The sequence below is a fragment of the Anomaloglossus baeobatrachus genome, unplaced genomic scaffold, assembly GCF_048569485.1.
Source record: "Anomaloglossus baeobatrachus isolate aAnoBae1 unplaced genomic scaffold, aAnoBae1.hap1 Scaffold_3438, whole genome shotgun sequence".
In the NCBI taxonomy this organism is placed as follows: domain Eukaryota; kingdom Metazoa; phylum Chordata; class Amphibia; order Anura; family Aromobatidae; genus Anomaloglossus; species Anomaloglossus baeobatrachus.
The window spans coordinates 26,535-40,082 of record NW_027442806.1 but is presented as its reverse complement, the minus strand read 5'-3'; the positions used below and the strand labels follow the sequence as shown (position 1 = coordinate 40,082).

The 13,548-nt window shown below is 46.3% G+C and overlaps 9 non-coding genes across 9 annotated transcripts; all 9 read left to right on the top strand.

Moving 5' to 3' along the window:
* The first annotated feature begins 247 nt into the window (after positions 1-247).
* LOC142272021 (U2 spliceosomal RNA) lies at positions 248-438 on the top strand. The gene has a single exon (XR_012736965.1). It is a non-coding gene; the product is annotated as a U2 spliceosomal RNA (small nuclear RNA).
* A 1,387-nt stretch (positions 439-1,825) lies between these two features.
* Positions 1,826-2,016, top strand: LOC142272020 (U2 spliceosomal RNA). The gene has a single exon (XR_012736964.1). It is a non-coding gene; the product is annotated as a U2 spliceosomal RNA (small nuclear RNA).
* A 1,387-nt stretch (positions 2,017-3,403) lies between these two features.
* Positions 3,404-3,594, top strand: LOC142272019 (U2 spliceosomal RNA). The gene has a single exon (XR_012736963.1). It is a non-coding gene; the product is annotated as a U2 spliceosomal RNA (small nuclear RNA).
* Positions 3,595-4,981: 1,387 nt separating this feature from the next.
* On the top strand, positions 4,982-5,172 carry LOC142272018 (U2 spliceosomal RNA). Its single transcript, XR_012736962.1, has one exon. It is a non-coding gene; the product is annotated as a U2 spliceosomal RNA (small nuclear RNA).
* A 1,387-nt stretch (positions 5,173-6,559) lies between these two features.
* Positions 6,560-6,750, top strand: LOC142272017 (U2 spliceosomal RNA). The gene has a single exon (XR_012736961.1). It is a non-coding gene; the product is annotated as a U2 spliceosomal RNA (small nuclear RNA).
* Positions 6,751-8,137: 1,387 nt separating this feature from the next.
* Positions 8,138-8,328, top strand: LOC142272016 (U2 spliceosomal RNA). The gene has a single exon (XR_012736960.1). It is a non-coding gene; the product is annotated as a U2 spliceosomal RNA (small nuclear RNA).
* A 1,387-nt stretch (positions 8,329-9,715) lies between these two features.
* LOC142272014 (U2 spliceosomal RNA) lies at positions 9,716-9,906 on the top strand. Its single transcript, XR_012736959.1, has one exon. It is a non-coding gene; the product is annotated as a U2 spliceosomal RNA (small nuclear RNA).
* Positions 9,907-11,288: 1,382 nt separating this feature from the next.
* Positions 11,289-11,479, top strand: LOC142272013 (U2 spliceosomal RNA). The gene has a single exon (XR_012736958.1). It is a non-coding gene; the product is annotated as a U2 spliceosomal RNA (small nuclear RNA).
* A 1,387-nt stretch (positions 11,480-12,866) lies between these two features.
* On the top strand, positions 12,867-13,057 carry LOC142272012 (U2 spliceosomal RNA). Its single transcript, XR_012736957.1, has one exon. It is a non-coding gene; the product is annotated as a U2 spliceosomal RNA (small nuclear RNA).
* Positions 13,058-13,548: the final 491 nt, after the last annotated feature.

The window sequence follows — 13,548 nt, the reverse complement described above, 5'->3', positions numbered from 1 at the left end:
AGACTGCAAGGGGGAGGGGAGTTGCTTGCGCCCTAAAGGAGGAGTTATTCAGATTCATTGCAGTGGGCGGCGGCTGCAAAACGCACCATTCTTCTTGTTTTGGCTCTGCAAAGCAGCCTTTTCAAGGGTTGGCTTGGGTGACAAAATGTCTTGTGTAGGCGTGGGTTTGTCTCCCTCTCGCTCTCTCTCCCTAAGATGTGTCCGGCATAGGCCAGGGTGCCACTCGAGGCCCAAACCAATTCTGGTTATCGCTTCTCGGCCTTTTGGCTAAGATCAAGTGTAGTATCTGTTCTTATCAGTTTAATATCTGATACGTCCCCTATCTGGGGACCATATATTAAATGGATTTTTAGAACAGGGAGATGGAAAAAGAGCTTGCTCTGTCCACTCCACGCATTGACCTGGTATTGCAGTACCTCCAGGAACGGTGCACCCCTTCTTAACCCAGTTTCCAAAAGCAGAACTCAATTCACCTGATTCATATTAGCCCGATTTAATGAATTGGAAGAAAGCATACGTCTTCATATGCACCTCAATTTGGCCCATTCACTTTTCACACTTCCTCCTTTTGTTTTTTATCTTTCACACTTTTGACTTTCTTTATTCATCCAAATAGCAAACTCATCACCACTCAACCTGACCAACTCGGCTATGTCCCCGTGCTGCAGTTCTCTGTCTTATCTAGATCATTTGCAATTGAATGGAATAGATCCCTTTTGGACAAAGTGGATTCACCTGCTGCTGCAGTGACCACAGGTGTGATAACATCTAGAATTGGCATCTGGTGCGATCTCTCCGCTTCCACTCCAAAGAAAGTTACCTGTTTATTCCTATCATGCATTGGTTTTTGGGGTTTTCTTTGAGTAATGATGATCTCTTTAGTAGTCTGTTGGCGCCCTCTCCTGGAGGAATAGTTTGCTTGCTCTTGGACATTCTAAAAGAGAGGTCATGATAGACATTGAGCTTCTGAGCTCAATTGGGGACAGTCATGGGTGATGAATGTTTGCAACCTACTGCGAAGCCTCATACCGCAATATAAGGAACGTCAAATACTAAGAAAGGGCGGCCTATGAAAGAATTACTACTTTCAATAAGTACACTTAAACGGCTAATTGGGAATAGAAAAACTGTAAAAAGCCCTCTGAGAAAGCCCCCCTCTAACCTTTGATAGTAAGCTTTTCTGTAGTCTGCCTGTTGATGTATTTTCCGTTTGAACTGTGCACAACATGAAGAGACGGAACACTGGCGGCTTGTCACAATGCCCCCCGATGACATCACAATAGCGCTGCTGCCTAGAAAACAAGCTGCGCAGAAGAAGTTGTTCTTTGGGTGGGAGGGTGGGCTAGTGGAAGGAGGGGGCAATCTCTTTTTTTCCCGGGTGGTAGGGGGATGACAGGAGAAGGGAAGCGGGTGGTGAGAAAGGTACAGAGGGCAGGGTTTGGGGGCTGGGAAGGAAAGGGAAAAGATTAGGGTTTGGGGATGATGAAAGGGCTTTCTACGGGTAAGGATGGCAAAGGGTGGCAGTGACGGAAAGTCAGGCAACCTGTCCTGTCCGTCTTTTTGTATCGTGAATTGGAAAGACTGCAAGGGGGAGGGGAGTTGCTTGCGCCCTAAAGGATGAGTTATTCAGATTCATTGCAGTGGGCGGCGGCTGCAAAACGCACCATTCTTCTTGTTTTGGCTCTGCAAAGCAGCCTTTTCAAGGGTTGGCTTGGGTGACAAAATGTCTTGTGTAGGCGTGGGTTTGTCTCCCTCTCGCTCTCTCTCCCTAAGATGTGTCCGGCATAGGCCAGGGTGCCACTCGAGGCCCAAACCAATTCTGGTTATCGCTTCTCGGCCTTTTGGCTAAGATCAAGTGTAGTATCTGTTCTTATCAGTTTAATATCTGATACGTCCCCTATCTGGGGACCATATATTAAATGGATTTTTAGAACAGGGAGATGGAAAAAGAGCTTGCTCTGTCCACTCCACGCATTGACCTGGTATTGCAGTACCTCCAGGAACGGTGCACCCCTTCTTAACCCAGTTTCCAAAAGCAGAACTCAATTCACCTGATTCATATTAGCCCGATTTAATGAATTGGAAGAAAGCATACGTCTTCATATGCACCTCAATTTGGCCCATTCACTTTTCACACTTCCTCCTTTTGTTTTTTATCTTTCACACTTTTGACTTTCTTTATTCATCCAAATAGCAAACTCATCACCACTCAACCTGACCAACTCGGCTATGTCCCCGTGCTGCAGTTCTCTGTCTTATCTAGATCATTTGCAATTGAATGGAATAGATCCCTTTTGGACAAAGTGGATTCACCTGCTGCTGCAGTGACCACAGGTGTGATAACATCTAGAATTGGCATCTGGTGCGATCTCTCCGCTTCCACTCCAAAGAAAGTTACCTGTTTATTCCTATCATGCATTGGTTTTTGGGGTTTTCTTTGAGTAATGATGATCTCTTTAGTAGTCTGTTGGCGCCCTCTCCTGGAGGAATAGTTTGCTTGCTCTTGGACATTCTAAAAGAGAGGTCATGATAGACATTGAGCTTCTGAGCTCAATTGGGGACAGTCATGGGTGATGAATGTTTGCAACCTACTGCGAAGCCTCATACCGCAATATAAGGAACGTCAAATACTAAGAAAGGGCGGCCTATGAAAGAATTACTACTTTCAATAAGTACACTTAAACGGCTAATTGGGAATAGAAAAACTGTAAAAAGCCCTCTGAGAAAGCCCCCCTCTAACCTTTGATAGTAAGCTTTTCTGTAGTCTGCCTGTTGATGTATTTTCCGTTTGAACTGTGCACAACATGAAGAGACGGAACACTGGCGGCTTGTCACAATGCCCCCCGATGACATCACAATAGCGCTGCTGCCTAGAAAACAAGCTGCGCAGAAGAAGTTGTTCTTTGGGTGGGAGGGTGGGCTAGTGGAAGGAGGGGGCAATCTCTTTTTTTCCCGGGTGGTAGGGGGATGACAGGAGAAGGGAAGCGGGTGGTGAGAAAGGTACAGAGGGCAGGGTTTGGGGGCTGGGAAGGAAAGGGAAAAGATTAGGGTTTGGGGATGATGAAAGGGCTTTCTACGGGTAAGGATGGCAAAGGGTGGCAGTGACGGAAAGTCAGGCAACCTGTCCTGTCCGTCTTTTTGTATCGTGAATTGGAAAGACTGCAAGGGGGAGGGGAGTTGCTTGCGCCCTAAAGGAGGAGTTATTCAGATTCATTGCAGTGGGCGGCGGCTGCAAAACGCACCATTCTTCTTGTTTTGGCTCTGCAAAGCAGCCTTTTCAAGGGTTGGCTTGGGTGACAAAATGTCTTGTGTAGGCGTGGGTTTGTCTCCCTCTCGCTCTCTCTCCCTAAGATGTGTCCGGCATAGGCCAGGGTGCCACTCGAGGCCCAAACCAATTCTGGTTATCGCTTCTCGGCCTTTTGGCTAAGATCAAGTGTAGTATCTGTTCTTATCAGTTTAATATCTGATACGTCCCCTATCTGGGGACCATATATTAAATGGATTTTTAGAACAGGGAGATGGAAAAAGAGCTTGCTCTGTCCACTCCACGCATTGACCTGGTATTGCAGTACCTCCAGGAACGGTGCACCCCTTCTTAACCCAGTTTCCAAAAGCAGAACTCAATTCACCTGATTCATATTAGCCCGATTTAATGAATTGGAAGAAAGCATACGTCTTCATATGCACCTCAATTTGGCCCATTCACTTTTCACACTTCCTCCTTTTGTTTTTTATCTTTCACACTTTTGACTTTCTTTATTCATCCAAATAGCAAACTCATCACCACTCAACCTGACCAACTCGGCTATGTCCCCGTGCTGCAGTTCTCTGTCTTATCTAGATCATTTGCAATTGAATGGAATAGATCCCTTTTGGACAAAGTGGATTCACCTGCTGCTGCAGTGACCACAGGTGTGATAACATCTAGAATTGGCATCTGGTGCGATCTCTCCGCTTCCACTCCAAAGAAAGTTACCTGTTTATTCCTATCATGCATTGGTTTTTGGGGTTTTCTTTGAGTAATGATGATCTCTTTAGTAGTCTGTTGGCGCCCTCTCCTGGAGGAATAGTTTGCTTGCTCTTGGACATTCTAAAAGAGAGGTCATGATAGACATTGAGCTTCTGAGCTCAATTGGGGACAGTCATGGGTGATGAATGTTTGCAACCTACTGCGAAGCCTCATACCGCAATATAAGGAACGTCAAATACTAAGAAAGGGCGGCCTATGAAAGAATTACTACTTTCAATAAGTACACTTAAACGGCTAATTGGGAATAGAAAAACTGTAAAAAGCCCTCTGAGAAAGCCCCCCTCTAACCTTTGATAGTAAGCTTTTCTGTAGTCTGCCTGTTGATGTATTTTCCGTTTGAACTGTGCACAACATGAAGAGACGGAACACTGGCGGCTTGTCACAATGCCCCCCGATGACATCACAATAGCGCTGCTGCCTAGAAAACAAGCTGCGCAGAAGAAGTTGTTCTTTGGGTGGGAGGGTGGGCTAGTGGAAGGAGGGGGCAATCTCTTTTTTTCCCGGGTGGTAGGGGGATGACAGGAGAAGGGAAGCGGGTGGTGAGAAAGGTACAGAGGGCAGGGTTTGGGGGCTGGGAAGGAAAGGGAAAAGATTAGGGTTTGGGGATGATGAAAGGGCTTTCTACGGGTAAGGATGGCAAAGGGTGGCAGTGACGGAAAGTCAGGCAACCTGTCCTGTCCGTCTTTTTGTATCGTGAATTGGAAAGACTGCAAGGGGGAGGGGAGTTGCTTGCGCCCTAAAGGAGGAGTTATTCAGATTCATTGCAGTGGGCGGCGGCTGCAAAACGCACCATTCTTCTTGTTTTGGCTCTGCAAAGCAGCCTTTTCAAGGGTTGGCTTGGGTGACAAAATGTCTTGTGTAGGCGTGGGTTTGTCTCCCTCTCGCTCTCTCTCCCTAAGATGTGTCCGGCATAGGCCAGGGTGCCACTCGAGGCCCAAACCAATTCTGGTTATCGCTTCTCGGCCTTTTGGCTAAGATCAAGTGTAGTATCTGTTCTTATCAGTTTAATATCTGATACGTCCCCTATCTGGGGACCATATATTAAATGGATTTTTAGAACAGGGAGATGGAAAAAGAGCTTGCTCTGTCCACTCCACGCATTGACCTGGTATTGCAGTACCTCCAGGAACGGTGCACCCCTTCTTAACCCAGTTTCCAAAAGCAGAACTCAATTCACCTGATTCATATTAGCCCGATTTAATGAATTGGAAGAAAGCATACGTCTTCATATGCACCTCAATTTGGCCCATTCACTTTTCACACTTCCTCCTTTTGTTTTTTATCTTTCACACTTTTGACTTTCTTTATTCATCCAAATAGCAAACTCATCACCACTCAACCTGACCAACTCGGCTATGTCCCCGTGCTGCAGTTCTCTGTCTTATCTAGATCATTTGCAATTGAATGGAATAGATCCCTTTTGGACAAAGTGGATTCACCTGCTGCTGCAGTGACCACAGGTGTGATAACATCTAGAATTGGCATCTGGTGCGATCTCTCCGCTTCCACTCCAAAGAAAGTTACCTGTTTATTCCTATCATGCATTGGTTTTTGGGGTTTTCTTTGAGTAATGATGATCTCTTTAGTAGTCTGTTGGCGCCCTCTCCTGGAGGAATAGTTTGCTTGCTCTTGGACATTCTAAAAGAGAGGTCATGATAGACATTGAGCTTCTGAGCTCAATTGGGGACAGTCATGGGTGATGAATGTTTGCAACCTACTGCGAAGCCTCATACCGCAATATAAGGAACGTCAAATACTAAGAAAGGGCGGCCTATGAAAGAATTACTACTTTCAATAAGTACACTTAAACGGCTAATTGGGAATAGAAAAACTGTAAAAAGCCCTCTGAGAAAGCCCCCCTCTAACCTTTGATAGTAAGCTTTTCTGTAGTCTGCCTGTTGATGTATTTTCCGTTTGAACTGTGCACAACATGAAGAGACGGAACACTGGCGGCTTGTCACAATGCCCCCCGATGACATCACAATAGCGCTGCTGCCTAGAAAACAAGCTGCGCAGAAGAAGTTGTTCTTTGGGTGGGAGGGTGGGCTAGTGGAAGGAGGGGGCAATCTCTTTTTTTCCCGGGTGGTAGGGGGATGACAGGAGAAGGGAAGCGGGTGGTGAGAAAGGTACAGAGGGCAGGGTTTGGGGGCTGGGAAGGAAAGGGAAAAGATTAGGGTTTGGGGATGATGAAAGGGCTTTCTACGGGTAAGGATGGCAAAGGGTGGCAGTGACGGAAAGTCAGGCAACCTGTCCTGTCCGTCTTTTTGTATCGTGAATTGGAAAGACTGCAAGGGGGAGGGGAGTTGCTTGCGCCCTAAAGGAGGAGTTATTCAGATTCATTGCAGTGGGCGGCGGCTGCAAAACGCACCATTCTTCTTGTTTTGGCTCTGCAAAGCAGCCTTTTCAAGGGTTGGCTTGGGTGACAAAATGTCTTGTGTAGGCGTGGGTTTGTCTCCCTCTCGCTCTCTCTCCCTAAGATGTGTCCGGCATAGGCCAGGGTGCCACTCGAGGCCCAAACCAATTCTGGTTATCGCTTCTCGGCCTTTTGGCTAAGATCAAGTGTAGTATCTGTTCTTATCAGTTTAATATCTGATACGTCCCCTATCTGGGGACCATATATTAAATGGATTTTTAGAACAGGGAGATGGAAAAAGAGCTTGCTCTGTCCACTCCACGCATTGACCTGGTATTGCAGTACCTCCAGGAACGGTGCACCCCTTCTTAACCCAGTTTCCAAAAGCAGAACTCAATTCACCTGATTCATATTAGCCCGATTTAATGAATTGGAAGAAAGCATACGTCTTCATATGCACCTCAATTTGGCCCATTCACTTTTCACACTTCCTCCTTTTGTTTTTTATCTTTCACACTTTTGACTTTCTTTATTCATCCAAATAGCAAACTCATCACCACTCAACCTGACCAACTCGGCTATGTCCCCGTGCTGCAGTTCTCTGTCTTATCTAGATCATTTGCAATTGAATGGAATAGATCCCTTTTGGACAAAGTGGATTCACCTGCTGCTGCAGTGACCACAGGTGTGATAACATCTAGAATTGGCATCTGGTGCGATCTCTCCGCTTCCACTCCAAAGAAAGTTACCTGTTTATTCCTATCATGCATTGGTTTTTGGGGTTTTCTTTGAGTAATGATGATCTCTTTAGTAGTCTGTTGGCGCCCTCTCCTGGAGGAATAGTTTGCTTGCTCTTGGACATTCTAAAAGAGAGGTCATGATAGACATTGAGCTTCTGAGCTCAATTGGGGACAGTCATGGGTGATGAATGTTTGCAACCTACTGCGAAGCCTCATACCGCAATATAAGGAACGTCAAATACTAAGAAAGGGCGGCCTATGAAAGAATTACTACTTTCAATAAGTACACTTAAACGGCTAATTGGGAATAGAAAAACTGTAAAAAGCCCTCTGAGAAAGCCCCCCTCTAACCTTTGATAGTAAGCTTTTCTGTAGTCTGCCTGTTGATGTATTTTCCGTTTGAACTGTGCACAACATGAAGAGACGGAACACTGGCGGCTTGTCACAATGCCCCCCGATGACATCACAATAGCGCTGCTGCCTAGAAAACAAGCTGCGCAGAAGAAGTTGTTCTTTGGGTGGGAGGGTGGGCTAGTGGAAGGAGGGGGCAATCTCTTTTTTTCCCGGGTGGTAGGGGGATGACAGGAGAAGGGAAGCGGGTGGTGAGAAAGGTACAGAGGGCAGGGTTTGGGGGCTGGGAAGGAAAGGGAAAAGATTAGGGTTTGGGGATGATGAAAGGGCTTTCTACGGGTAAGGATGGCAAAGGGTGGCAGTGACGGAAAGTCAGGCAACCTGTCCTGTCCGTCTTTTTGTATCGTGAATTGGAAAGACTGCAAGGGGGAGGGGAGTTGCTTGCGCCCTAAAGGAGGAGTTATTCAGATTCATTGCAGTGGGCGGCGGCTGCAAAACGCACCATTCTTCTTGTTTTGGCTCTGCAAAGCAGCCTTTTCAAGGGTTGGCTTGGGTGACAAAATGTCTTGTGTAGGCGTGGGTTTGTCTCCCTCTCGCTCTCTCTCCCTAAGATGTGTCCGGCATAGGCCAGGGTGCCACTCGAGGCCCAAACCAATTCTGGTTATCGCTTCTCGGCCTTTTGGCTAAGATCAAGTGTAGTATCTGTTCTTATCAGTTTAATATCTGATACGTCCCCTATCTGGGGACCATATATTAAATGGATTTTTAGAACAGGGAGATGGAAAAAGAGCTTGCTCTGTCCACTCCACGCATTGACCTGGTATTGCAGTACCTCCAGGAACGGTGCACCCCTTCTTAACCCAGTTTCCAAAAGCAGAACTCAATTCACCTGATTCATATTAGCCCGATTTAATGAATTGGAAGAAAGCATACGTCTTCATATGCACCTCAATTTGGCCCATTCACTTTTCACACTTCCTCCTTTTGTTTTTTATCTTTCACACTTTTGACTTTCTTTATTCATCCAAATAGCAAACTCATCACCACTCAACCTGACCAACTCGGCTATGTCCCCGTGCTGCAGTTCTCTGTCTTATCTAGATCATTTGCAATTGAATGGAATAGATCCCTTTTGGACAAAGTGGATTCACCTGCTGCTGCAGTGACCACAGGTGTGATAACATCTAGAATTGGCATCTGGTGCGATCTCTCCGCTTCCACTCCAAAGAAAGTTACCTGTTTATTCCTATCATGCATTGGTTTTTGGGGTTTTCTTTGAGTAATGATGATCTCTTTAGTAGTCTGTTGGCGCCCTCTCCTGGAGGAATAGTTTGCTTGCTCTTGGACATTCTAAAAGAGAGGTCATGATAGACATTGAGCTTCTGAGCTCAATTGGGGACAGTCATGGGTGATGAATGTTTGCAACCTACTGCGAAGCCTCATACCGCAATATAAGGAACGTCAAATACTAAGAAAGGGCGGCCTATGAAAGAATTACTACTTTCAATAAGTACACTTAAACGGCTAATTGGGAATAGAAAAACTGTAAAAAGCCCTCTGAGAAAGCCCCCCTCTAACCTTTGATAGTAAGCTTTTCTGTAGTCTGCCTGTTGATGTATTTTCCGTTTGAACTGTGCACAACATGAAGAGACGGAACACTGGCGGCTTGTCACAATGCCCCCCGATGACATCACAATAGCGCTGCTGCCTAGAAAACAAGCTGCGCAGAAGAAGTTGTTCTTTGGGTGGGAGGGTGGGCTAGTGGAAGGAGGGGGCAATCTCTTTTTTTCCCGGGTGGTAGGGGGATGACAGGAGAAGGGAAGCGGGTGGTGAGAAAGGTACAGAGGGCAGGGTTTGGGGGCTGGGAAGGAAAGGGAAAAGATTAGGGTTTGGGGATGATGAAAGGGCTTTCTACGGGTAAGGATGGCAAAGGGTGGCAGTGACGGAAAGTCAGGCAACCTGTCCTGTCCGTCTTTTTGTATCGTGAATTGGAAAGACTGCAAGGGGGAGGGGAGTTGCTTGCGCCCTAAAGGAGGAGTTATTCAGATTCATTGCAGTGGGCGGCGGCTGCAAAACGCACCATTCTTCTTGTTTTGGCTCTGCAAAGCAGCCTTTTCAAGGGTTGGCTTGGGTGACAAAATGTCTTGTGTAGGCGTGGGTTTGTCTCCCTCTCGCTCTCTCTCCCTAAGATGTGTCCGGCATAGGCCAGGGTGCCACTCGAGGCCCAAACCAATTCTGGTTATCGCTTCTCGGCCTTTTGGCTAAGATCAAGTGTAGTATCTGTTCTTATCAGTTTAATATCTGATACGTCCCCTATCTGGGGACCATATATTAAATGGATTTTTAGAACAGGGAGATGGAAAAAGAGCTTGCTCTGTCCACTCCACGCATTGACCTGGTATTGCAGTACCTCCAGGAACGGTGCACCCCTTCTTAACCCAGTTTCCAAAAGCAGAACTCAATTCACCTGATTCATATTAGCCCGATTTAATGAATTGGAAGAAAGCATACGTCTTCATATGCACCTCAATTTGGCCCATTCACTTTTCACACTTCCTCCTTTTGTTTTTTATCTTTCACACTTTTGACTTTCTTTATTCATCCAAATAGCAAACTCATCACCACTCAACCTGACCAACTCGGCTATGTCCCCGTGCTGCAGTTCTCTGTCTTATCTAGATCATTTGCAATTGAATGGAATAGATCCCTTTTGGACAAAGTGGATTCACCTGCTGCTGCAGTGACCACAGGTGTGATAACATCTAGAATTGGCATCTGGTGCGATCTCTCCGCTTCCACTCCAAAGAAAGTTACCTGTTTATTCCTATCATGCATTGGTTTTTGGGGTTTTCTTTGAGTAATGATGATCTCTTTAGTAGTCTGTTGGCGCCCTCTCCTGGAGGAATAGTTTGCTTGCTCTTGGACATTCTAAAAGAGAGGTCAGACATTGAGCTTCTGAGCTCAATTGGGGACAGTCATGGGTGATGAATGTTTGCAACCTACTGCGAAGCCTCATACCGCAATATAAGGAACGTCAAATACTAAGAAAGGGCGGCCTATGAAAGAATTACTACTTTCAATAAGTACACTTAAACGGCTAATTGGGAATAGAAAAACTGTAAAAAGCCCTCTGAGAAAGCCCCCCTCTAACCTTTGATAGTAAGCTTTTCTGTAGTCTGCCTGTTGATGTATTTTCCGTTTGAACTGTGCACAACATGAAGAGACGGAACACTGGCGGCTTGTCACAATGCCCCCCGATGACATCACAATAGCGCTGCTGCCTAGAAAACAAGCTGCGCAGAAGAAGTTGTTCTTTGGGTGGGAGGGTGGGCTAGTGGAAGGAGGGGGCAATCTCTTTTTTTCCCGGGTGGTAGGGGGATGACAGGAGAAGGGAAGCGGGTGGTGAGAAAGGTACAGAGGGCAGGGTTTGGGGGCTGGGAAGGAAAGGGAAAAGATTAGGGTTTGGGGATGATGAAAGGGCTTTCTACGGGTAAGGATGGCAAAGGGTGGCAGTGACGGAAAGTCAGGCAACCTGTCCTGTCCGTCTTTTTGTATCGTGAATTGGAAAGACTGCAAGGGGGAGGGGAGTTGCTTGCGCCCTAAAGGAGGAGTTATTCAGATTCATTGCAGTGGGCGGCGGCTGCAAAACGCACCATTCTTCTTGTTTTGGCTCTGCAAAGCAGCCTTTTCAAGGGTTGGCTTGGGTGACAAAATGTCTTGTGTAGGCGTGGGTTTGTCTCCCTCTCGCTCTCTCTCCCTAAGATGTGTCCGGCATAGGCCAGGGTGCCACTCGAGGCCCAAACCAATTCTGGTTATCGCTTCTCGGCCTTTTGGCTAAGATCAAGTGTAGTATCTGTTCTTATCAGTTTAATATCTGATACGTCCCCTATCTGGGGACCATATATTAAATGGATTTTTAGAACAGGGAGATGGAAAAAGAGCTTGCTCTGTCCACTCCACGCATTGACCTGGTATTGCAGTACCTCCAGGAACGGTGCACCCCTTCTTAACCCAGTTTCCAAAAGCAGAACTCAATTCACCTGATTCATATTAGCCCGATTTAATGAATTGGAAGAAAGCATACGTCTTCATATGCACCTCAATTTGGCCCATTCACTTTTCACACTTCCTCCTTTTGTTTTTTATCTTTCACACTTTTGACTTTCTTTATTCATCCAAATAGCAAACTCATCACCACTCAACCTGACCAACTCGGCTATGTCCCCGTGCTGCAGTTCTCTGTCTTATCTAGATCATTTGCAATTGAATGGAATAGATCCCTTTTGGACAAAGTGGATTCACCTGCTGCTGCAGTGACCACAGGTGTGATAACATCTAGAATTGGCATCTGGTGCGATCTCTCCGCTTCCACTCCAAAGAAAGTTACCTGTTTATTCCTATCATGCATTGGTTTTTGGGGTTTTCTTTGAGTAATGATGATCTCTTTAGTAGTCTGTTGGCGCCCTCTCCTGGAGGAATAGTTTGCTTGCTCTTGGACATTCTAAAAGAGAGGTCATGATAGACATTGAGCTTCTGAGCTCAATTGGGGACAGTCATGGGTGATGAATGTTTGCAACCTACTGCGAAGCCTCATACCGCAATATAAGGAACGTCAAATACTAAGAAAGGGCGGCCTATGAAAGAATTACTACTTTCAATAAGTACACTTAAACGGCTAATTGGGAATAGAAAAACTGTAAAAAGCCCTCTGAGAAAGCCCCCCTCTAACCTTTGATAGTAAGCTTTTCTGTAGTCTGCCTGTTGATGTATTTTCCGTTTGAACTGTGCACAACATGAAGAGACGGAACACTGGCGGCTTGTCACAATGCCCCCCGATGACATCACAATAGCGCTGCTGCCTAGAAAACAAGCTGCGCAGAAGAAGTTGTTCTTTGGGTGGGAGGGTGGGCTAGTGGAAGGAGGGGGCAATCTCTTTTTTTCCCGGGTGGTAGGGGGATGACAGGAGAAGGGAAGCGGGTGGTGAGAAAGGTACAGAGGGCAGGGTTTGGGGGCTGGGAAGGAAAGGGAAAAGATTAGGGTTTGGGGATGATGAAAGGGCTTTCTACGGGTAAGGATGGCAAAGGGTGGCAGTGACGGAAAGTCAGGCAACCTGTCCTGTCCGTCTTTTTGTATCGTGAATTGGAAAGACTGCAAGGGGGAGGGGAGTTGCTTGCGCCCTAAAGGAGGAGTTATTCAGATTCATTGCAGTGGGCGGCGGCTGCAAAACGCACCATTCTTCTTGTTTTGGCTCTGCAAAGCAGCCTTTTCAAGGGTTGGCTTGGGTGACAAAATGTCTTGTGTAGGCGTGGGTTTGTCTCCCTCTCGCTCTCTCTCCCTAAGATGTGTCCGGCATAGGCCAGGGTGCCACTCGAGGCCCAAACCAATTCTGGTTATCGCTTCTCGGCCTTTTGGCTAAGATCAAGTGTAGTATCTGTTCTTATCAGTTTAATATCTGATACGTCCCCTATCTGGGGACCATATATTAAATGGATTTTTAGAACAGGGAGATGGAAAAAGAGCTTGCTCTGTCCACTCCACGCATTGACCTGGTATTGCAGTACCTCCAGGAACGGTGCACCCCTTCTTAACCCAGTTTCCAAAAGCAGAACTCAATTCACCTGATTCATATTAGCCCGATTTAATGAATTGGAAGAAAGCATACGTCTTCATATGCACCTCAATTTGGCCCATTCACTTTTCACACTTCCTCCTTTTGTTTTTTATCTTTCACACTTTTGACTTTCTTTATTCATCCAAATAGCAAACTCATCACCACTCAACCTGACCAACTCGGCTATGTCCCCGTGCTGCAGTTCTCTGTCTTATCTAGATCATTTGCAATTGAATGGAATAGATCCCTTTTGGACAAAGTGGATTCACCTGCTGCTGCAGTGACCACAGGTGTGATAACATCTAGAATTGGCATCTGGTGCGATCTCTCCGCTTCCACTCCAAAGAAAGTTACCTGTTTATTCCTATCATGCATTGGTTTTTGGGGTTTTCTTTGAGTAATGATGATCTCTTTAGTAGTCTGTTGGCGCCCTCTCCTGGAGGAATAGTTTGCTTGCTCTTGG